Source organism: Rana temporaria, chromosome 8, assembly GCF_905171775.1.
Source record: "Rana temporaria chromosome 8, aRanTem1.1, whole genome shotgun sequence".
Taxonomy (NCBI): domain Eukaryota; kingdom Metazoa; phylum Chordata; class Amphibia; order Anura; family Ranidae; genus Rana; species Rana temporaria.
The window spans coordinates 155,033,025-155,047,839 of NC_053496.1; the positions used below are offsets into that span (position 1 = coordinate 155,033,025).

General features: G+C 51.7%; 70 non-coding genes and 1 pseudogene across 70 annotated transcripts; all 71 read right to left on the reverse strand.

Moving 5' to 3' along the window:
• Positions 1-53: 53 nt before the first annotated feature.
• On the reverse strand, positions 54-172 carry LOC120912423. The gene has a single exon (XR_005743053.1). It is a non-coding gene; the product is annotated as a 5S ribosomal RNA (ribosomal RNA).
• Positions 173-262: 90 nt separating this feature from the next.
• LOC120912198 lies at positions 263-381 on the reverse strand. Its single transcript, XR_005742954.1, has one exon. It is a non-coding gene; the product is annotated as a 5S ribosomal RNA (ribosomal RNA).
• A 91-nt stretch (positions 382-472) lies between these two features.
• Positions 473-591, reverse strand: LOC120912042. The gene has a single exon (XR_005742805.1). It is a non-coding gene; the product is annotated as a 5S ribosomal RNA (ribosomal RNA).
• Positions 592-681: 90 nt separating this feature from the next.
• Positions 682-800, reverse strand: LOC120911251. The gene has a single exon (XR_005742039.1). It is a non-coding gene; the product is annotated as a 5S ribosomal RNA (ribosomal RNA).
• Positions 801-890: 90 nt separating this feature from the next.
• Positions 891-1,009, reverse strand: LOC120911252. Its single transcript, XR_005742040.1, has one exon. It is a non-coding gene; the product is annotated as a 5S ribosomal RNA (ribosomal RNA).
• A 90-nt stretch (positions 1,010-1,099) lies between these two features.
• Positions 1,100-1,218, reverse strand: LOC120911254. The gene has a single exon (XR_005742042.1). It is a non-coding gene; the product is annotated as a 5S ribosomal RNA (ribosomal RNA).
• A 90-nt stretch (positions 1,219-1,308) lies between these two features.
• On the reverse strand, positions 1,309-1,427 carry LOC120911255. Its single transcript, XR_005742043.1, has one exon. It is a non-coding gene; the product is annotated as a 5S ribosomal RNA (ribosomal RNA).
• Positions 1,428-1,517: 90 nt separating this feature from the next.
• LOC120911256 lies at positions 1,518-1,636 on the reverse strand. The gene has a single exon (XR_005742044.1). It is a non-coding gene; the product is annotated as a 5S ribosomal RNA (ribosomal RNA).
• A 90-nt stretch (positions 1,637-1,726) lies between these two features.
• On the reverse strand, positions 1,727-1,845 carry LOC120911257. Its single transcript, XR_005742045.1, has one exon. It is a non-coding gene; the product is annotated as a 5S ribosomal RNA (ribosomal RNA).
• Positions 1,846-1,935: 90 nt separating this feature from the next.
• On the reverse strand, positions 1,936-2,054 carry LOC120911258. The gene has a single exon (XR_005742046.1). It is a non-coding gene; the product is annotated as a 5S ribosomal RNA (ribosomal RNA).
• A 90-nt stretch (positions 2,055-2,144) lies between these two features.
• On the reverse strand, positions 2,145-2,263 carry LOC120911259. Its single transcript, XR_005742047.1, has one exon. It is a non-coding gene; the product is annotated as a 5S ribosomal RNA (ribosomal RNA).
• Positions 2,264-2,352: 89 nt separating this feature from the next.
• Positions 2,353-2,471, reverse strand: LOC120911260. The gene has a single exon (XR_005742048.1). It is a non-coding gene; the product is annotated as a 5S ribosomal RNA (ribosomal RNA).
• Positions 2,472-2,561: 90 nt separating this feature from the next.
• LOC120911261 lies at positions 2,562-2,680 on the reverse strand. The gene has a single exon (XR_005742049.1). It is a non-coding gene; the product is annotated as a 5S ribosomal RNA (ribosomal RNA).
• Positions 2,681-2,770: 90 nt separating this feature from the next.
• On the reverse strand, positions 2,771-2,889 carry LOC120911262. The gene has a single exon (XR_005742050.1). It is a non-coding gene; the product is annotated as a 5S ribosomal RNA (ribosomal RNA).
• A 90-nt stretch (positions 2,890-2,979) lies between these two features.
• On the reverse strand, positions 2,980-3,098 carry LOC120911264. The gene has a single exon (XR_005742051.1). It is a non-coding gene; the product is annotated as a 5S ribosomal RNA (ribosomal RNA).
• Positions 3,099-3,188: 90 nt separating this feature from the next.
• Positions 3,189-3,307, reverse strand: LOC120911266. The gene has a single exon (XR_005742053.1). It is a non-coding gene; the product is annotated as a 5S ribosomal RNA (ribosomal RNA).
• A 90-nt stretch (positions 3,308-3,397) lies between these two features.
• LOC120911267 lies at positions 3,398-3,516 on the reverse strand. Its single transcript, XR_005742054.1, has one exon. It is a non-coding gene; the product is annotated as a 5S ribosomal RNA (ribosomal RNA).
• A 90-nt stretch (positions 3,517-3,606) lies between these two features.
• LOC120911268 lies at positions 3,607-3,725 on the reverse strand. Its single transcript, XR_005742055.1, has one exon. It is a non-coding gene; the product is annotated as a 5S ribosomal RNA (ribosomal RNA).
• Positions 3,726-3,815: 90 nt separating this feature from the next.
• Positions 3,816-3,934, reverse strand: LOC120911269. Its single transcript, XR_005742057.1, has one exon. It is a non-coding gene; the product is annotated as a 5S ribosomal RNA (ribosomal RNA).
• Positions 3,935-4,024: 90 nt separating this feature from the next.
• LOC120911270 lies at positions 4,025-4,143 on the reverse strand. Its single transcript, XR_005742058.1, has one exon. It is a non-coding gene; the product is annotated as a 5S ribosomal RNA (ribosomal RNA).
• Positions 4,144-4,233: 90 nt separating this feature from the next.
• Positions 4,234-4,352, reverse strand: LOC120911271. Its single transcript, XR_005742059.1, has one exon. It is a non-coding gene; the product is annotated as a 5S ribosomal RNA (ribosomal RNA).
• Positions 4,353-4,442: 90 nt separating this feature from the next.
• On the reverse strand, positions 4,443-4,561 carry LOC120911272. The gene has a single exon (XR_005742060.1). It is a non-coding gene; the product is annotated as a 5S ribosomal RNA (ribosomal RNA).
• A 91-nt stretch (positions 4,562-4,652) lies between these two features.
• LOC120911273 lies at positions 4,653-4,771 on the reverse strand. Its single transcript, XR_005742061.1, has one exon. It is a non-coding gene; the product is annotated as a 5S ribosomal RNA (ribosomal RNA).
• Positions 4,772-4,861: 90 nt separating this feature from the next.
• LOC120911275 lies at positions 4,862-4,980 on the reverse strand. The gene has a single exon (XR_005742062.1). It is a non-coding gene; the product is annotated as a 5S ribosomal RNA (ribosomal RNA).
• A 90-nt stretch (positions 4,981-5,070) lies between these two features.
• Positions 5,071-5,189, reverse strand: LOC120911276. Its single transcript, XR_005742063.1, has one exon. It is a non-coding gene; the product is annotated as a 5S ribosomal RNA (ribosomal RNA).
• Positions 5,190-5,279: 90 nt separating this feature from the next.
• LOC120911278 lies at positions 5,280-5,398 on the reverse strand. The gene has a single exon (XR_005742065.1). It is a non-coding gene; the product is annotated as a 5S ribosomal RNA (ribosomal RNA).
• A 90-nt stretch (positions 5,399-5,488) lies between these two features.
• LOC120911279 lies at positions 5,489-5,607 on the reverse strand. The gene has a single exon (XR_005742066.1). It is a non-coding gene; the product is annotated as a 5S ribosomal RNA (ribosomal RNA).
• A 90-nt stretch (positions 5,608-5,697) lies between these two features.
• On the reverse strand, positions 5,698-5,816 carry LOC120911280. Its single transcript, XR_005742067.1, has one exon. It is a non-coding gene; the product is annotated as a 5S ribosomal RNA (ribosomal RNA).
• Positions 5,817-5,906: 90 nt separating this feature from the next.
• LOC120911281 lies at positions 5,907-6,025 on the reverse strand. Its single transcript, XR_005742068.1, has one exon. It is a non-coding gene; the product is annotated as a 5S ribosomal RNA (ribosomal RNA).
• A 90-nt stretch (positions 6,026-6,115) lies between these two features.
• LOC120911282 lies at positions 6,116-6,234 on the reverse strand. Its single transcript, XR_005742069.1, has one exon. It is a non-coding gene; the product is annotated as a 5S ribosomal RNA (ribosomal RNA).
• A 90-nt stretch (positions 6,235-6,324) lies between these two features.
• Positions 6,325-6,443, reverse strand: LOC120911284. The gene has a single exon (XR_005742071.1). It is a non-coding gene; the product is annotated as a 5S ribosomal RNA (ribosomal RNA).
• A 90-nt stretch (positions 6,444-6,533) lies between these two features.
• LOC120911285 lies at positions 6,534-6,652 on the reverse strand. The gene has a single exon (XR_005742072.1). It is a non-coding gene; the product is annotated as a 5S ribosomal RNA (ribosomal RNA).
• Positions 6,653-6,742: 90 nt separating this feature from the next.
• Positions 6,743-6,861, reverse strand: LOC120911286. The gene has a single exon (XR_005742073.1). It is a non-coding gene; the product is annotated as a 5S ribosomal RNA (ribosomal RNA).
• Positions 6,862-6,953: 92 nt separating this feature from the next.
• On the reverse strand, positions 6,954-7,072 carry LOC120911287. Its single transcript, XR_005742074.1, has one exon. It is a non-coding gene; the product is annotated as a 5S ribosomal RNA (ribosomal RNA).
• Positions 7,073-7,165: 93 nt separating this feature from the next.
• Positions 7,166-7,284, reverse strand: LOC120911288. The gene has a single exon (XR_005742075.1). It is a non-coding gene; the product is annotated as a 5S ribosomal RNA (ribosomal RNA).
• Positions 7,285-7,374: 90 nt separating this feature from the next.
• Positions 7,375-7,493, reverse strand: LOC120911290. Its single transcript, XR_005742077.1, has one exon. It is a non-coding gene; the product is annotated as a 5S ribosomal RNA (ribosomal RNA).
• A 90-nt stretch (positions 7,494-7,583) lies between these two features.
• LOC120911291 lies at positions 7,584-7,702 on the reverse strand. The gene has a single exon (XR_005742078.1). It is a non-coding gene; the product is annotated as a 5S ribosomal RNA (ribosomal RNA).
• A 90-nt stretch (positions 7,703-7,792) lies between these two features.
• Positions 7,793-7,911, reverse strand: LOC120911292. The gene has a single exon (XR_005742079.1). It is a non-coding gene; the product is annotated as a 5S ribosomal RNA (ribosomal RNA).
• Positions 7,912-8,001: 90 nt separating this feature from the next.
• LOC120911293 lies at positions 8,002-8,120 on the reverse strand. Its single transcript, XR_005742080.1, has one exon. It is a non-coding gene; the product is annotated as a 5S ribosomal RNA (ribosomal RNA).
• Positions 8,121-8,209: 89 nt separating this feature from the next.
• Positions 8,210-8,327, reverse strand: LOC120912061. Its single transcript, XR_005742823.1, has one exon. It is a non-coding gene; the product is annotated as a 5S ribosomal RNA (ribosomal RNA).
• A 90-nt stretch (positions 8,328-8,417) lies between these two features.
• On the reverse strand, positions 8,418-8,535 carry LOC120912203. The gene has a single exon (XR_005742959.1). It is a non-coding gene; the product is annotated as a 5S ribosomal RNA (ribosomal RNA).
• A 90-nt stretch (positions 8,536-8,625) lies between these two features.
• LOC120911294 lies at positions 8,626-8,744 on the reverse strand. The gene has a single exon (XR_005742081.1). It is a non-coding gene; the product is annotated as a 5S ribosomal RNA (ribosomal RNA).
• A 90-nt stretch (positions 8,745-8,834) lies between these two features.
• On the reverse strand, positions 8,835-8,953 carry LOC120911295. The gene has a single exon (XR_005742082.1). It is a non-coding gene; the product is annotated as a 5S ribosomal RNA (ribosomal RNA).
• Positions 8,954-9,043: 90 nt separating this feature from the next.
• On the reverse strand, positions 9,044-9,162 carry LOC120911296. The gene has a single exon (XR_005742083.1). It is a non-coding gene; the product is annotated as a 5S ribosomal RNA (ribosomal RNA).
• A 90-nt stretch (positions 9,163-9,252) lies between these two features.
• On the reverse strand, positions 9,253-9,371 carry LOC120911297. Its single transcript, XR_005742084.1, has one exon. It is a non-coding gene; the product is annotated as a 5S ribosomal RNA (ribosomal RNA).
• A 90-nt stretch (positions 9,372-9,461) lies between these two features.
• LOC120911298 lies at positions 9,462-9,580 on the reverse strand. Its single transcript, XR_005742085.1, has one exon. It is a non-coding gene; the product is annotated as a 5S ribosomal RNA (ribosomal RNA).
• A 90-nt stretch (positions 9,581-9,670) lies between these two features.
• On the reverse strand, positions 9,671-9,789 carry LOC120911299. Its single transcript, XR_005742086.1, has one exon. It is a non-coding gene; the product is annotated as a 5S ribosomal RNA (ribosomal RNA).
• Positions 9,790-9,879: 90 nt separating this feature from the next.
• On the reverse strand, positions 9,880-9,998 carry LOC120911302. Its single transcript, XR_005742088.1, has one exon. It is a non-coding gene; the product is annotated as a 5S ribosomal RNA (ribosomal RNA).
• A 90-nt stretch (positions 9,999-10,088) lies between these two features.
• LOC120911303 lies at positions 10,089-10,207 on the reverse strand. The gene has a single exon (XR_005742089.1). It is a non-coding gene; the product is annotated as a 5S ribosomal RNA (ribosomal RNA).
• Positions 10,208-10,297: 90 nt separating this feature from the next.
• On the reverse strand, positions 10,298-10,416 carry LOC120911304. Its single transcript, XR_005742090.1, has one exon. It is a non-coding gene; the product is annotated as a 5S ribosomal RNA (ribosomal RNA).
• A 90-nt stretch (positions 10,417-10,506) lies between these two features.
• Positions 10,507-10,625, reverse strand: LOC120911305. Its single transcript, XR_005742091.1, has one exon. It is a non-coding gene; the product is annotated as a 5S ribosomal RNA (ribosomal RNA).
• Positions 10,626-10,715: 90 nt separating this feature from the next.
• LOC120911306 lies at positions 10,716-10,834 on the reverse strand. Its single transcript, XR_005742092.1, has one exon. It is a non-coding gene; the product is annotated as a 5S ribosomal RNA (ribosomal RNA).
• Positions 10,835-10,924: 90 nt separating this feature from the next.
• On the reverse strand, positions 10,925-11,043 carry LOC120911307. Its single transcript, XR_005742093.1, has one exon. It is a non-coding gene; the product is annotated as a 5S ribosomal RNA (ribosomal RNA).
• A 90-nt stretch (positions 11,044-11,133) lies between these two features.
• On the reverse strand, positions 11,134-11,252 carry LOC120911308. The gene has a single exon (XR_005742094.1). It is a non-coding gene; the product is annotated as a 5S ribosomal RNA (ribosomal RNA).
• Positions 11,253-11,342: 90 nt separating this feature from the next.
• On the reverse strand, positions 11,343-11,461 carry LOC120911309. Its single transcript, XR_005742095.1, has one exon. It is a non-coding gene; the product is annotated as a 5S ribosomal RNA (ribosomal RNA).
• Positions 11,462-11,552: 91 nt separating this feature from the next.
• LOC120911310 lies at positions 11,553-11,671 on the reverse strand. Its single transcript, XR_005742096.1, has one exon. It is a non-coding gene; the product is annotated as a 5S ribosomal RNA (ribosomal RNA).
• Positions 11,672-11,761: 90 nt separating this feature from the next.
• Positions 11,762-11,880, reverse strand: LOC120911311. Its single transcript, XR_005742097.1, has one exon. It is a non-coding gene; the product is annotated as a 5S ribosomal RNA (ribosomal RNA).
• Positions 11,881-11,970: 90 nt separating this feature from the next.
• On the reverse strand, positions 11,971-12,089 carry LOC120911313. Its single transcript, XR_005742099.1, has one exon. It is a non-coding gene; the product is annotated as a 5S ribosomal RNA (ribosomal RNA).
• A 90-nt stretch (positions 12,090-12,179) lies between these two features.
• LOC120911314 lies at positions 12,180-12,298 on the reverse strand. Its single transcript, XR_005742100.1, has one exon. It is a non-coding gene; the product is annotated as a 5S ribosomal RNA (ribosomal RNA).
• A 90-nt stretch (positions 12,299-12,388) lies between these two features.
• LOC120911315 lies at positions 12,389-12,507 on the reverse strand. The gene has a single exon (XR_005742101.1). It is a non-coding gene; the product is annotated as a 5S ribosomal RNA (ribosomal RNA).
• A 90-nt stretch (positions 12,508-12,597) lies between these two features.
• Positions 12,598-12,716, reverse strand: LOC120911316. The gene has a single exon (XR_005742102.1). It is a non-coding gene; the product is annotated as a 5S ribosomal RNA (ribosomal RNA).
• Positions 12,717-12,806: 90 nt separating this feature from the next.
• On the reverse strand, positions 12,807-12,925 carry LOC120911317. Its single transcript, XR_005742103.1, has one exon. It is a non-coding gene; the product is annotated as a 5S ribosomal RNA (ribosomal RNA).
• Positions 12,926-13,015: 90 nt separating this feature from the next.
• LOC120911318 lies at positions 13,016-13,134 on the reverse strand. Its single transcript, XR_005742104.1, has one exon. It is a non-coding gene; the product is annotated as a 5S ribosomal RNA (ribosomal RNA).
• Positions 13,135-13,224: 90 nt separating this feature from the next.
• Positions 13,225-13,343, reverse strand: LOC120911319. The gene has a single exon (XR_005742105.1). It is a non-coding gene; the product is annotated as a 5S ribosomal RNA (ribosomal RNA).
• Positions 13,344-13,433: 90 nt separating this feature from the next.
• LOC120912413 lies at positions 13,434-13,542 on the reverse strand (annotated as a pseudogene).
• Positions 13,543-13,632: 90 nt separating this feature from the next.
• On the reverse strand, positions 13,633-13,752 carry LOC120912256. Its single transcript, XR_005743011.1, has one exon. It is a non-coding gene; the product is annotated as a 5S ribosomal RNA (ribosomal RNA).
• A 91-nt stretch (positions 13,753-13,843) lies between these two features.
• LOC120911320 lies at positions 13,844-13,962 on the reverse strand. The gene has a single exon (XR_005742106.1). It is a non-coding gene; the product is annotated as a 5S ribosomal RNA (ribosomal RNA).
• Positions 13,963-14,052: 90 nt separating this feature from the next.
• LOC120911321 lies at positions 14,053-14,171 on the reverse strand. Its single transcript, XR_005742107.1, has one exon. It is a non-coding gene; the product is annotated as a 5S ribosomal RNA (ribosomal RNA).
• A 91-nt stretch (positions 14,172-14,262) lies between these two features.
• LOC120911322 lies at positions 14,263-14,381 on the reverse strand. The gene has a single exon (XR_005742108.1). It is a non-coding gene; the product is annotated as a 5S ribosomal RNA (ribosomal RNA).
• A 90-nt stretch (positions 14,382-14,471) lies between these two features.
• On the reverse strand, positions 14,472-14,590 carry LOC120911324. The gene has a single exon (XR_005742110.1). It is a non-coding gene; the product is annotated as a 5S ribosomal RNA (ribosomal RNA).
• Positions 14,591-14,680: 90 nt separating this feature from the next.
• On the reverse strand, positions 14,681-14,799 carry LOC120911325. The gene has a single exon (XR_005742111.1). It is a non-coding gene; the product is annotated as a 5S ribosomal RNA (ribosomal RNA).
• Between the last annotated feature and the right edge of the window lie 16 nt (positions 14,800-14,815).

Genomic DNA, 14,815 nt, shown 5'->3' on the forward strand with positions numbered 1-14,815 from the left:
ATGGAAGAAAGACTGGGGGAAAAAAGAGATTCAAGACTCCACCAAAACAAAAAAGCCTACAGCACCTGGTATTCCCAGGCGGTCTCCCATCCAGGTACTAACCAGGCCCGACCTTGCTTAGCCTCCGAGATCAGACGAGATCGGGCGCTTTCAAGGTGATGTGGCCGTAGGCGATAACCATGGCTGTCCTTAACTCTCTTGAAGATAGCATGGAAGAAAGACTGGGGGAAAAAAGAGATTCAAGACTCCACCAAAACAAAAAAGCCTACAGCACCTGGTAATCCCAGGCGGTCTCCCATCCAGGTACTAACCAGGCCCGACCCTGCTTAGCCTCCGAGATCAGACGAGATCGGGCGCTTTCAAGGTGATGTAGCCGTAGGCGATAACCATGGCTGTCCTTAACTCTCTTGAAGATAGCATGGAAGAAAGACTGGGGGAAAAAAGAGATTCAAGGACTCCACCACAACAAAAAAGCCTACAGCACCTGGTATTCCCAGGCGGTCTCCCATCCAGGTACTAACCAGGCCCGACCCTGCTTAGCCTCCGAGATCAGACAAGATCGGGCGCTTTCAAGGTGATGTGGCCGTAGGCAATAACCATGGCTGTCCTTAACTCTCTTGAAGATAGCATGGAAGAAAGACTGGGGGAAAAAAGAGATTCAAGACTCCACCAAAACAAAAAAGCCTACAGCACCTGGTATTCCCAGGCGGTCTCCCATCCAGGTACTAACCAGGCCCGACCCTGCTTAGCCTCCGAGATCAGACGAGATCGGGCGCTTTCAAGGTGATGTGGCCGTAGGCGATAACCATGGCTGTCCTTAACTCTCTTGAAGATAGCATGGAAGAAAGACTGGGGGAAAAAAGAGATTCAAGACTCCACCAAAACAAAAAAGCCTACAGCACCTGGTATTCCCAGGCGGTCTCCCATCCAGGTACTAACCAGGCCCGACCCTGCTTAGCCTCCGAGATCAGACGAGATCGGGCGCTTTCAAGGTGATGTGGCCGTAGGCGATAACCATGGCTGTCCTTAACTCTCTTGAAGATAGCATGGAAGAAATACTGGGGGAAAAAAGAGATTCAAGACTCCACCAAAACAAAAAAGCCTACAGCACCTGGTATTCCCAGGCGGTCTCCCATCCAGGTACTAACCAGGCCCGACCCTGCTTAGCCTCCGAGATCAGACGAGATCGGGCGCTTTCAAGGTGATGTGGCCGTAGGCGATAACCATGGCTGTCCTTAACTCTCTTGAAGATAGCATGGAAGAAAGACTGGGGGAAAAAAGAGATTCAAGACTCCACCAAAACAAAAAAGCCTACAGCACCTGGTATTCCCAGGCGGTCTCCCATCCAGGTACTAACCAGGCCCGACCCTGCTTAGCCTCCGAGATCAGACGAGATCGGGCGCTTTCAAGGTGATGTGGCCGTAGGCGATAACCATGGCTGTCCTTAACTCTCTTGAAGATAGCATGGAAGAAAGACTGGGGGAAAAAAGAGATTCAAGACTCCACCAAAACAAAAAAGCCTACAGCACCTGGTATTCCCAGGCGGTCTCCCATCCAGGTACTAACCAGGCCCGACCCTGCTTAGCCTCCGAGATCAGACGAGATCGGGCGCTTTCAAGGTGATGTGGCCGTAGGCGATAACCATGGCTGTCCTTAACTCTCTTGAAGATAGCATGGAAGAAAGACTGGGGGAAAAAAGAGATTCAAGACTCCACCAAAACAAAAAAGCCTACAGCACCTGGTATTCCCAGGCGGTCTCCCATCCAGGTACTAACCAGGCCCGACCCTGCTTAGCCTCCGAGATCAGACGAGATCGGGCGCTTTCAAGGTGATGTGGCCGTAGGCGATAACCATGGCTGTCCTTAACTCTCTTGAAGATAGCATGGAAGAAAGACTGGGGGAAAAAAGAGATTCAAGACTCCACCAAAACAAAAAAGCCTACAGCACCTGGTATTCCCAGGCGGTCTCCCATCCAGGTACTAACCAGGCCCGACCCTGCTTAGCCTCCGAGATCAGACGAGATCGGGCGCTTTCAAGGTGATGTGGCCGTAGGCGATAACCATGGCTGTCCTTAACTCTCTTGAAGATAGCATGGAAGAAAGACTGGGGGAAAAAAGAGATTCAAGACTCCACCAAAACAAAAAAGCCTACAGCACCTGGTATTCCCAGGCGGTCTCCCATCCAGGTACTAACCAGGCCCGACCCTGCTTAGCCTCCGAGATCAGACGAGATCGGGCGCTTTCAAGGTGATGTGGCCGTAGGCGATAACCATGGCTGTCCTTAACTCTCTTGAAGATAGCATGGAAGAAAGACTGCGGGAAAAAGAGATTCAAGACTCCACCAAAACAAAAAAGCCTACAGCACCTGGTATTCCCAGGCGGTCTCCCATCCAGGTACTAACCAGGCCCGACCCTGCTTAGCCTCCGAGATCAGACGAGATCGGGCGCTTTCAAGGTGATGTGGCCGTAGGCGATAACCATGGCTGTCCTTAACTCTCTTGAAGATAGCATGGAAGAAAGACTGGGGGAAAAAAGAGATTCAAGACTCCACCAAAACAAAAAAGCCTACAGCACCTGGTATTCCCAGGCGGTCTCCCATCCAGGTACTAACCAGGCCCGACCCTGCTTAGCCTCCGAGATCAGACGAGATCGGGCGCTTTCAAGGTGATGTGGCCGTAGGCGATAACCATGGCTGTCCTTAACTCTCTTGAAGATAGCATGGAAGAAAGACTGGGGGAAAAAAGAGATTCAAGACTCCACCAAAACAAAAAAGCCTACAGCACCTGGTATTCCCAGGCGGTCTCCCATCCAGGTACTAACCAGGCCCGACCCTGCTTAGCCTCCGAGATCAGACGAGATCGGGCGCTTTCAAGGTGATGTGGCCGTAGGCGATAACCATGGCTGTCCTTAACTCTCTTGAAGATAGCATGGAAGAAAGACTGGGGGAAAAAAGAGATTCAAGACTCCACCAAAACAAAAAAGCCTACAGCACCTGGTATTCCCAGGCGGTCTCCCATCCAGGTACTAACCAGGCCCGACCCTGCTTAGCCTCCGAGATCAGACGAGATCGGGCGCTTTCAAGGTGATGTGGCCGTAGGCGATAACCATGGCTGTCCTTAACTCTCTTGAAGATAGCATGGAAGAAAGACTGGGAGAAAAAAGAGATTCAAGACTCCACCAAAACAAAAAAGCCTACAGCACCTGGTATTCCCAGGCGGTCTCCCATCCAGGTACTAACCAGGCCCGACCCTGCTTAGCCTCCGAGATCAGACGAGATCGGGCGCTTTCAAGGTGATGTGGCCGTAGGCGATAACCATGGCTGTCCTTAACTCTCTTGAAGATAGCATGGAAGAAAGACTGGGGGAAAAAAGAGATTCAAGACTCCACCAAAACAAAAAAGCCTACAGCACCTGGTATTCCCAGGCGGTCTCCCATCCAGGTACTAACCAGGCCCGACCCTGCTTAGCCTCCGAGATCAGACGAGATCGGGCGCTTTCAAGGTGATGTGGCCGTAGGCGATAACCATGGCTGTCCTTAACTCTCTTGAAGATAGCATGGAAGAAAGACTGGGGGAAAAAAGAGATTCAAGACTCCACCAAAACAAAAAAGCCTACAGCACCTGGTATTCCCAGGCGGTCTCCCATCCAGGTACTAACCAGGCCCGACCCTGCTTAGCCTCCGAGATCAGACGAGATCGGGCGCTTTCAAGGTGATGTGGCCGTAGGCGATAACCATGGCTGTCCTTAACTCTCTTGAAGATAGCATGGAAGAAAGACTGGGGGAAAAAAGAGATTCAAGACTCCACCAAAACAAAAAAGCCTACAGCACCTGGTATTCCCAGGCGGTCTCCCATCCAGGTACTAACCAGGCCCGACCCTGCTTAGCCTCCGAGATCAGACGAGATCGGGCGCTTTCAAGGTGATGTGGCCGTAGGCGATAACCATGGCTGTCCTTAACTCTCTTGAAGATAGCATGGAAGAAAGACTGGGGGAAAAAAGAGATTCAAGACTCCACCAAAACAAAAAAGCCTACAGCACCTGGTATTCCCAGGCGGTCTCCCATCCAGGTACTAACCAGGCCCGACCCTGCTTAGCCTCCGAGATCAGACGAGATCGGGCGCTTTCAAGGTGATGTGGCCGTAGGCGATAACCATGGCTGTCCTTAACTCTCTTGAAGATAGCATGGAAGAAAGACTGGGGGAAAAAAGAGATTCAAGACTCCACCAAAACAAAAAAGCCTACAGCACCTGGTATTCCCAGGCGGTCTCCCATCCAGGTACTAACCAGGCCCGACCCTGCTTAGCCTCCGAGATCAGACGAGATCGGGCGCTTTCAAGGTGATGTGGCCGTAGGCGATAACCATGGCTGTCCTTAACTCTCTTGAAGATAGCATGGAAGAAAGACTGGGGGAAAAAAGAGATTCAAGACTCCACCAAAACAAAAAAGCCTACAGCACCTGGTATTCCCAGGCGGTCTCCCATCCAGGTACTAACCAGGCCCGACCCTGCTTAGCCTCCGAGATCAGACGAGATCGGGCGCTTTCAAGGTGATGTGGCCGTAGGCGATAACCATGGCTGTCCTTAACTCTCTTGAAGATAGCATGGAAGAAAGACTGGGGGGAAAAAAGAGATTCAAGACTCCACCAAAACAAAAAAGCCTACAGCACCTGGTATTCCCAGGCGGTCTCCCATCCAGGTACTAACCAGGCCCGACCCTGCTTAGCCTCCGAGATCAGACGAGATCGGGCGCTTTCAAGGTGATGTGGCCGTAGGCGATAACCATGGCTGTCCTTAACTCTCTTGAAGATAGCATGGAAGAAAGACTGGGGGAAAAAAGAGATTCAAGACTCCACCAAAACAAAAAAGCCTACAGCACCTGGTATTCCCAGGCGGTCTCCCATCCAGGTACTAACCAGGCCCGACCCTGCTTAGCCTCCGAGATCAGACGAGATCGGGCGCTTTCAAGGTGATGTGGCCGTAGGCGATAACCATGGCTGTCCTTAACTCTCTTGAAGATAGCATGGAAGAAAGACTGGGGGAAAAAAGAGATTCAAGACTCCACCAAAACAAAAAAGCCTACAGCACCTGGTATTCCCAGGCGGTCTCCCATCCAGGTACTAACCAGGCCCGACCCTGCTTAGCCTCCGAGATCAGACGAGATCGGGCGCTTTCAAGGTGATGTGGCCGTAGGCGATAACCATGGCTGTCCTTAACTCTCTTGAAGATAGCATGGAAGAAAGACTGGGGGAAAAAAGAGATTCAAGACTCCACCAAAACAAAAAAGCCTACAGCACCTGGTATTCCCAGGCGGTCTCCCATCCAGGTACTAACCAGGCCCGACCCTGCTTAGCCTCCGAGATCAGACGAGATCGGGCGCTTTCAAGGTGATGTGGCCGTAGGCGATAACCATGGCTGTCCTTAACTCTCTTGAAGATAGCATGGAAGAAAGACTGGGGGAAAAAAGAGATTCAAGACTCCACCAAAACAAAAAAGCCTACAGCACCTGGTATTCCCAGGCGGTCTCCCATCCAGGTACTAACCAGGCCCGACCCTGCTTAGCCTCCGAGATCAGACGAGATCGGGCGCTTTCAAGGTGATGTGGCCGTAGGCGATAACCATGGCTGTCCTTAACTCTCTTGAAGATAGCATGGAAGAAAGACTGGGGGAAAAAAGAGATTCAAGACTCCACCAAAACAAAAAAGCCTACAGCACCTGGTATTCCCAGGCGGTCTCCCATCCAGGTACTAACCAGGCCCGACCCTGCTTAGCCTCCGAGATCAGACGAGATCGGGCGCTTTCAAGGTGATGTGGCCGTAGGCGATAACCATGGCTGTCCTTAACTCTCTTGAAGATAGCATGGAAGAAAGACTGGGGGAAAAAAGAGATTCAAGACTCCACCAAAACAAAAAAGCCTACAGCACCTGGTATTCCCAGGCGGTCTCCCATCCAGGTACTAACCAGGCCCGACCCTGCTTAGCCTCCGAGATCAGACGAGATCGGGCGCTTTCAAGGTGATGTGGCCGTAGGCGATAACCATGGCTGTCCTTAACTCTCTTGAAGATAGCATGGAAGAAAGGCTGGGGGAAAAAAGAGATTCAAGACTCCACCAAAACAAAAAAGCCTACAGCACCTGGTATTCCCAGGCGGTCTCCCATCCAGGTACTAACCAGGCCCGACCCTGCTTAGCCTCCGAGATCAGACGAGATCGGGCGCTTTCAAGGTGATGTGGCCGTAGGCGATAACCATGGCTGTCCTTAACTCTCTTGAAGATAGCATGGAAGAAAGACTGGGGGAAAAAAGAGATTCAAGACTCCACCAAAACAAAAAAGCCTACAGCACCTGGTATTCCCAGGCGGTCTCCCATCCAGGTACTAACCAGGCCCGACCCTGCTTAGCCTCCGAGATCAGACGAGATCGGGCGCTTTCAAGGTGATGTGGCCGTAGGCGATAACCATGGCTGTCCTTAACTCTCTTGAAGATAGCATGGAAGAAAGACTGGGGGAAAAAAGAGATTCAAGACTCCACCAAAACAAAAAAGCCTACAGCACCTGGTATTCCCAGGCGGTCTCCCATCCAGGTACTAACCAGGCCCGACCCTGCTTAGCCTCCGAGATCAGACGAGATCGGGCGCTTTCAAGGTGATGTGGCCGTAGGCGATAACCATGGCTGTCCTTAACTCTCTTGAAGATAGCATGGAAGAAAGACTGGGGGAAAAAAGAGATTCAAGACTCCACCAAAACAAAAAAGCCTACAGCACCTGGTATTCCCAGGCGGTCTCCCATCCAGGTACTAACCAGGCCCGACCCTGCTTAGCCTCCGAGATCAGACGAGATCGGGCGCTTTCAAGGTGATGTGGCCGTAGGCGATAACCATGGCTGTCCTTAACTCTCTTGAAGATAGCATGGAAGAAAGACTGGGGGGAAAAAAAGAGATTCAAGACTCCACCAAAACAAAAAAGCCTACAGCACCTGGTATTCCCAGGCGGTCTCCCATCCAGGTACTAACCAGGCCCGACCCTGCTTAGCCTCCGAGATCAGACGAGATCGGGCGCTTTCAAGGTGATGTGGCCGTAGGCGATAACCATGGCTGTCCTTAACTCTCTTGAAGATAGCATGGAAGAAAGACTGGGGGGAAAAAAGAGAGATTCAAGACTCCACCAAAACAAAAAAGCCTACAGCACCTGGTATTCCCAGGCGGTCTCCCATCCAGGTACTAACCAGGCCCGACCCTGCTTAGCCTCCGAGATCAGACGAGATCGGGCGCTTTCAAGGTGATGTGGCCGTAGGCGATAACCATGGCTGTCCTTAACTCTCTTGAAGATAGCATGGAAGAAAGACTGGGGGAAAAAAGAGATTCAAGACTCCACCAAAACAAAAAAGCCTACAGCACCTGGTATTCCCAGGCGGTCTCCCATCCAGGTACTAACCAGGCCCGACCCTGCTTAGCCTCCGAGATCAGACGAGATCGGGCGCTTTCAAGGTGATGTGGCCGTAGGCGATAACCATGGCTGTCCTTAACTCTCTTGAAGATAGCATGGAAGAAAGACTGGGGGAAAAAAGAGATTCAAGACTCCACCAAAACAAAAAAGCCTACAGCACCTGGTATTCCCAGGCGGTCTCCCATCCAGGTACTAACCAGGCCCGACCCTGCTTAGCCTCCGAGATCAGACGAGATCGGGCGCTTTCAAGGTGATGTGGCCGTAGGCGATAACCATGGCTGTCCTTAACTCTCTTGAAGATAGCATGGAAGAAAGACTGGGGGAAAAAAGAGATTCAAGACTCCACCAAAACAAAAAAGCCTACAGCACCTGGTATTCCCAGGCGGTCTCCCATCCAGGTACTAACCAGGCCCGACCCTGCTTAGCCTCCGAGATCAGACGAGATCGGGCGCTTTCAAGGTGATGTGGCCGTAGGCGATAACCATGGCTGTCCTTAACTCTCTTGAAGATAGCATGGAAGAAAGACTGGGGGAAAAAAGAGATTCAAGACTCCACCAAAACAAAAAAGCCTACAGCACCTGGTATTCCCAGGCGGTCTCCCATCCAGGTACTAACCAGGCCCGACCCTGCTTAGCCTCCGAGATCAGACGAGATCGGGCGCTTTCAAGGTGATGTGGCCGTAGGCGATAACCATGGCTGTCCTTAACTCTCTTGAAGATAGCATGGAAGAAAGACTGGGGGAAAAAAGAGATTCAAGACTCCACCAAAACAAAAAGCCTACAGCACCTGGTATTCCCAGGCGGTCTCCCTCCAGGTACTAACCAGGCCCGACCCTGCTTAGCCTCCGAGATCAGACGAGATCGGGCGCTTTCAAGGTGATGTGGCCGTAGGCGATAACCATGGCTGTCCTTAACTCTCTTGAAGATAGCATGGAAGAAAGACTGGGGGAAAAAAGAGATTCAAGACTCCACCAAAACAAAAAAGCCTACAGCACCTGGTATTCCCAGGCGGTCTCCCATCCAGGTACTAACCAGGCCCGACCTGCTTAGCCTCCGAGATCAGACGAGATCGGGCGCTTTCAAGGTGATGTGGCCGTAGGCGATAACCATGGCTGTCCTTAACTCTCTTGAAGATAGCATGGAAGAAAGACTGGGGGAAAAAAGAGATTCAAGACTCCACCAAAACAAAAAAGCCTACAGCACCTGGTATTCCCAGGCGGTCTCCCATCCAGGTACTAACCAGGCCCGACCCTGCTTAGCCTCCGAGATCAGACGAGATCGGGCGCTTTCAAGGTGATGTGGCCGTAGGCGATAACCATGGCTGTCCTTAACTCTCTTGAAGATAGCATGGAAGAAAGACTGGGGGAAAAAAGAGATTCAAGACTCCACCAAAACAAAAAAGCCTACAGCACCTGGTATTCCCAGGCGGTCTCCCATCCAGGTACTAACCAGGCCCGACCCTGCTTAGCCTCCGAGATCAGACGAGATCGGGCGCTTTCAAGGTGATGTGGCCGTAGGCGATAACCATGGCTGTCCTTAACTCTCTTGAAGATAGCATGGAAGAAAGACTGGGGGAAAAAAGAGATTCAAGACTCCACCAAAACAAAAAAGCCTACAGCACCTGGTATTCCCAGGCGGTCTCCCATCCAGGTACTAACCAGGCCCGACCCTGCTTAGCCTCCGAGATCAGACGAGATCGGGCGCTTTCAAGGTGATGTGGCCGTAGGCGATAACCATGGCTGTCCTTAACTCTCTTGAAGATAGCATGGAAGAAAGACTGGGGGAAAAAAGAGATTCAAGACTCCACCAAAACAAAAAAGCCTACAGCACCTGGTATTCCCAGGCGGTCTCCCATCCAGGTACTAACCAGGCCCGACCCTGCTTAGCCTCCGAGATCAGACGAGATCGGGCGCTTTCAAGGTGATGTGGCCGTAGGCGATAACCATGGCTGTCCTTAACTCTCTTGAAGATAGCATGGAAGAAAGACTGGGGGAAAAAAGAGATTCAAGACTCCACCAAAACAAAAAAGCCTACAGCACCTGGTATTCCCAGGCGGTCTCCCATCCAGGTACTAACCAGGCCCGACCCTGCTTAGCCTCCGAGATCAGACGAGATCGGGCGCTTTCAAGGTGATGTGGCCGTAGGCGATAACCATGGCTGTCCTTAACTCTCTTGAAGATAGCATGGAAGAAAGACTGGGGGAAAAAAGAGATTCAAGACTCCACCAAAACAAAAAAGCCTACAGCACCTGGTATTCCCAGGCGGTCTCCCATCCAGGTACTAACCAGGCCCGACCCTGCTTAGCCTCCGAGATCAGACGAGATCGGGCGCTTTCAAGGTGATGTGGCCGTAGGCGATAACCATGGCTGTCCTTAACTCTCTTGAAGATAGCATGGAAGAAAGACTGGGGGAAAAAAGAGATTCAAGACTCCACCAAAACAAAAAAGCCTACAGCACCTGGTATTCCCAGGCGGTCTCCCATCCAGGTACTAACCAGGCCCGACCCTGCTTAGCCTCCGAGATCAGACGAGATCGGGCGCTTTCAAGGTGATGTGGCCGTAGGCGATAACCATGGCTGTCCTTAACTCTCTTGAAGATAGCATGGAAGAAAGACTGGGGGAAAAAAGAGATTCAAGACTCCACCAAAACAAAAAAGCCTACAGCACCTGGTATTCCCAGGCGGTCTCCCATCCAGGTACTAACCAGGCCCGACCCTGCTTAGCCTCCGAGATCAGACGAGATCGGGCGCTTTCAAGGTGATGTGGCCGTAGGCGATAACCATGGCTGTCCTTAACTCTCTTGAAGATAGCATGGAAGAAAGACTGGGGGAAAAAAGAGATTCAAGACTCCACCAAAACAAAAAAGCCTACAGCACCTGGTATTCCCAGGCGGTCTCCCATCCAGGTACTAACCAGGCCCGACCCTGCTTAGCCTCCGAGATCAGACGAGATCGGGCGCTTTCAAGGTGATGTGGCCGTAGGCGATAACCATGGCTGTCCTTAACTCTCTTGAAGATAGCATGGAAGAAAGACTGGGGGAAAAAAGAGATTCAAGACTCCACCAAAACAAAAAAGCCTACAGCACCTGGTATTCCCAGGCGGTCTCCCATCCAGGTACTAACCAGGCCCGACCCTGCTTAGCCTCCGAGATCAGACGAGATCGGGCGCTTTCAAGGTGATGTGGCCGTAGGCGATAACCATGGCTGTCCTTAACTCTCTTGAAGATAGCATGGAAGAAAGACTGGGGGAAAAAAGAGATTCAAGACTCCACCAAAACAAAAAAGCCTACAGCACCTGGTATTCCCAGGCGGTCTCCCATCCAGGTACTAACCAGGCCCGACCCTGCTTAGCCTCCGAGATCAGACGAGATCGGGCGCTTTCAAGGTGATGTGGCCGTAGGCGATAACCATGGCTGTCCTTAACTCTCTTGAAGATAGCATGGAAGAAAGACTGGGGGAAAAAAGAGATTCAAGACTCCACCAAAACAAAAAAGCCTACAGCACCTGGTATTCCCAGGCGGTCTCCCATCCAGGTACTAACCAGGCCCGACCCTGCTTAGCCTCCGAGATCAGACGAGATCGGGCGCTTTCAAGGTGATGTGGCCGTAGGCGATAACCATGGCTGTCCTTAACTCTCTTGAAGATAGCATGGAAGAAAGACTGGGGGAAAAAAGAGATTCAAGACTCCACCAAAACAAAAAAGCCTACAGCACCTGGTATTCCCAGGCGGTCTCCCATCCAGGTACTAACCAGGCCCGACCCTGCTTAGCCTCCGAGATCAGACGAGATCGGGCGCTTTCAAGGTGATGTGGCCGTAGGCGATAACCATGGCTGTCCTTAACTCTCTTGAAGATAGCATGGAAGAAAGACTGGGGGAAAAAAGAGATTCAAGACTCCACCAAAACAAAAAAGCCTACAGCACCTGGTATTCCCAGGCGGTCTCCCATCCAGGTACTAACCAGGCCCGACCCTGCTTAGCCTCCGAGATCAGACGAGATCGGGCGCTTTCAAGGTGATGTGGCCGTAGGCGATAACCATGGCTGTCCTTAACTCTCTTGAAGATAGCATGGAAGAAAGACTGGGGGAAAAAAAGAGATTCAAGACTCCACCAAAACAAAAAAGCCTACAGCACCTGGTATTCCCAGGCGGTCTCCCATCCAGGTACTAACCAGGCCCGACCCTGCTTAGCCTCCGAGATCAGACGAGATCGGGCGCTTTCAAGGTGATGTGGCCGTAGGCGATAACCATGGCTGTCCTTAACTCTCTTGAAGATAGCATGGAAGAAAGACTGGGGGAAAAAAGAGATTCAAGACTCCACCAAAACAAAAAAGCCTACAGCACCTGGTATTCCCAGGCGGTCTCCCATCCAGGTACTAACCAGGCCCGACCCTGCTTAGCCTCCGAGATCAGACGAGATCGGGCGCTTTCAAGGTGATGTGGCCGTAGGCGATAACCATGGCTGTCCTTAACTCTCTTGAAGATAGCATGGAAGAAAGACTGGGGGAAAAAAGAGATTCAAGACTCCACCAAAACAAAAAAGCCTACAGCACCTGGTATTCCCAGGCGGTCTCCCATCCAGGTACTAACCAGGCCCGACCCTGCTTAGCCTCCGAGATCAGACGAGATCGGGCGCTTTCAAGGTGATGTGGCCGTAGGCGATAACCATGGCTGTCCTTAACTCTCTTGAAGATAGCATGGAAGAAAGACTGGGGGAAAAAAGAGATTCAAGACTCCACCAAAACAAAAAAGCCTACAGCACCTGGTATTCCCAGGCGGTCTCCCATCCAGGTACTAACCAGGCCCGACCCTGCTTAGCCTCCGAGATCAGACGAGATCGGGCGCTTTCAAGGTGATGTGGCCGTAGGCGATAACCATGGCTGTCCTTAACTCTCTTGAAGATAGCATGGAAGAAAGACTGGGGGAAAAAAGAGATTCAAGACTCCACCAAAACAAAAAAGCCTACAGCACCTGGTATTCCCAGGCGGTCTCCCATCCAGGTACTAACCAGGCCCGACCCTGCTTAGCCTCCGAGATCAGACGAGATCGGGCGCTTTCAAGGTGATGTGGCCGTAGGCGATAACCATGGCTGTCCTTAACTCTCTTGAAGATAGCATGGAAGAAAGACTGGGGGAAAAAAGAGATTCAAGACTCCACCAAAACAAAAAAGCCTACAGCACCTGGTATTCCCAGGCGGTCTCCCATCCAGGTACTAACCAGGCCCGACCCTGCTTAGCCTCCGAGATCAGACGAGATCGGGCGCTTTCAAGGTGATGTGGCCGTAGGCGATAACCATGGCTGTCCTTAACTCTCTTGAAGATAGCATGGAAGAAAGACTGGGGGAAAAAAGAGATTCAAGACTCCACCAAAACAAAAAAGCCTACAGCACCTGGTATTCCCAGGCGGTCTCCCATCCAGGTACTAACCAGGCCCGACCCTGCTTAGCCTCCGAGATCAGACGAGATCGGGCGCTTTCAAGGTGATGTGGCCGTAGGCGATAACCATGGCTGTCCTTAACTCTCTTGAAGATAGCATGGAAGAAAGACTGGGGGAAAAAAGAGATTCAAGACTCCACCAAAACAAAAAAGCCTACAGCACCTGGTATTCCCAGGCGGTCTCCCATCCAGGTACTAACCAGGCCCGACCCTGCTTAGCCTCCGAGATCAGACGAGATCGGGCGCTTTCAAGGTGATGTGGCCGTAGGCGATAACCATGGCTGTCCTTAACTCTCTTGAAGATAGCATGGAAGAAAGACTGGGGGAAAAAAGAGATTCAAGACTCCACCAAAACAAAAAAGCCTACAGCACCTGGTATTCCCAGGCGGTCTCCCATCCAGGTACTAACCAGGCCCGACCCTGCTTAGCCTCCGAGATCAGACGAGATCGGGCGCTTTCAAGGTGATGTGGCCGTAGGCGATAACCATGGCTGTCCTTAACTCTCTTGAAGATAGCATGGAAGAAAGACTGGGGGAAAAAAGAGATTCAAGACTCCACCAAAACAAAAAAGCCTACAGCACCTGGTATTCCCAGGCGGTCTCCCATCCATGTACTAACCAGGCCCGACCCTGCTTAGCCTCCGAGATCAGACGCTTTCAAGGTGATGTGGCCGTAGGCGATAACCATGGCTGTCCTTAACTCTCTTGAAGATAGCAGGAAGAAAGACTGGGGGGAAAAAAGAGATTCAAGACTCCACCAAAACAAAAAAGCCTACAGCACCTGGTATTCCCAGGCGGTCTCCCTTCCAGGTACTAACCAGGGCCCGACCCTGCTTAGCCTCCGAGATCAGACGAGATCGGGCGCTTTCAAGGTGATGTGGCCGTAGGCGATAACCATGGCTGTCCTTAACTCTCTTGAAGATAGCATGGAAGAAAGACTGGGGGGAAAAAAGAGATTCAAGACTCCACCAAAACAAAAAAGCCTACAGCACCTGGTATTCCCAGGCGGTCTCCCATCCAGGTACTAACCAGGCCCGACCCTGCTTAGCCTCCGAGATCAGACGAGATCGGGCGCTTTCAAGGTGATGTGGCCGTAGGCGATAACCATGGCTGTCCTTAACTCTCTTGAAGATAGCATGGAAGAAAGACTGGGGGAAAAAAGAGATTCAAGACTCCACCAAAACAAAAAAGCCTACAGCACCTGGTATTCCCAGGCGGTCTCCCATCCAGGTACTAACCAGGCCCGACCCTGCTTAGCCTCCGAGATCAGACGAGATCGGGCGCTTTCAAGGTGATGTGGCCGTAGGCGTTAACCATGGCTGTCCTTAACTCTCTTGAAGATAGCATGGAAGAAAGACTGGGGGAAAAAAGAGATTCAAGGACTCCACCAAAACAAAAAAGCCTACAGCACCTGGTATTCCCAGGCGGTCTCCCATCCAGGTACTAACCAGGCCCGACCCTGCTTAGCCTCCGAGATCAGACGAGATCGGGCGCTTTCAAGGTGATGTGGCCGTAGGCGATAACCATGGCTGTCCTTAACTCTCTTGAAGATAGCATGGAAGAAAGACTGGGGGAAAAAAGAGATTCAAGACTCCACCAAAACAAAAAAGCCTACAGCACCTGGTATTCCCAGGCGGTCTCCCATCCAGGTACTAACCAGGCCCGACCCTGCTTAGCCTCCGAGATCAGACGAGATCGGGCGCTTTCAAGGTGATGTGGCCGTAGGCGATAACCATGGCTGTCCTTAACTCTCTTGAAGATAGCATGGAAGAAAGACTGGGGGAAAAAAGAGATTCAAGACTCCACCAAAACAAAAAAGCCTACAGCACCTGGTATTCCCAGGCGGTCTCCCATCCAGGTACTAACCAGGCCCGACCCTGCTTAGCCTCCGAGATCAGACGAGATCGGGCGCTTTCAAGGTGATGTGGCCGTAGGCGATAACCATGGCTGTC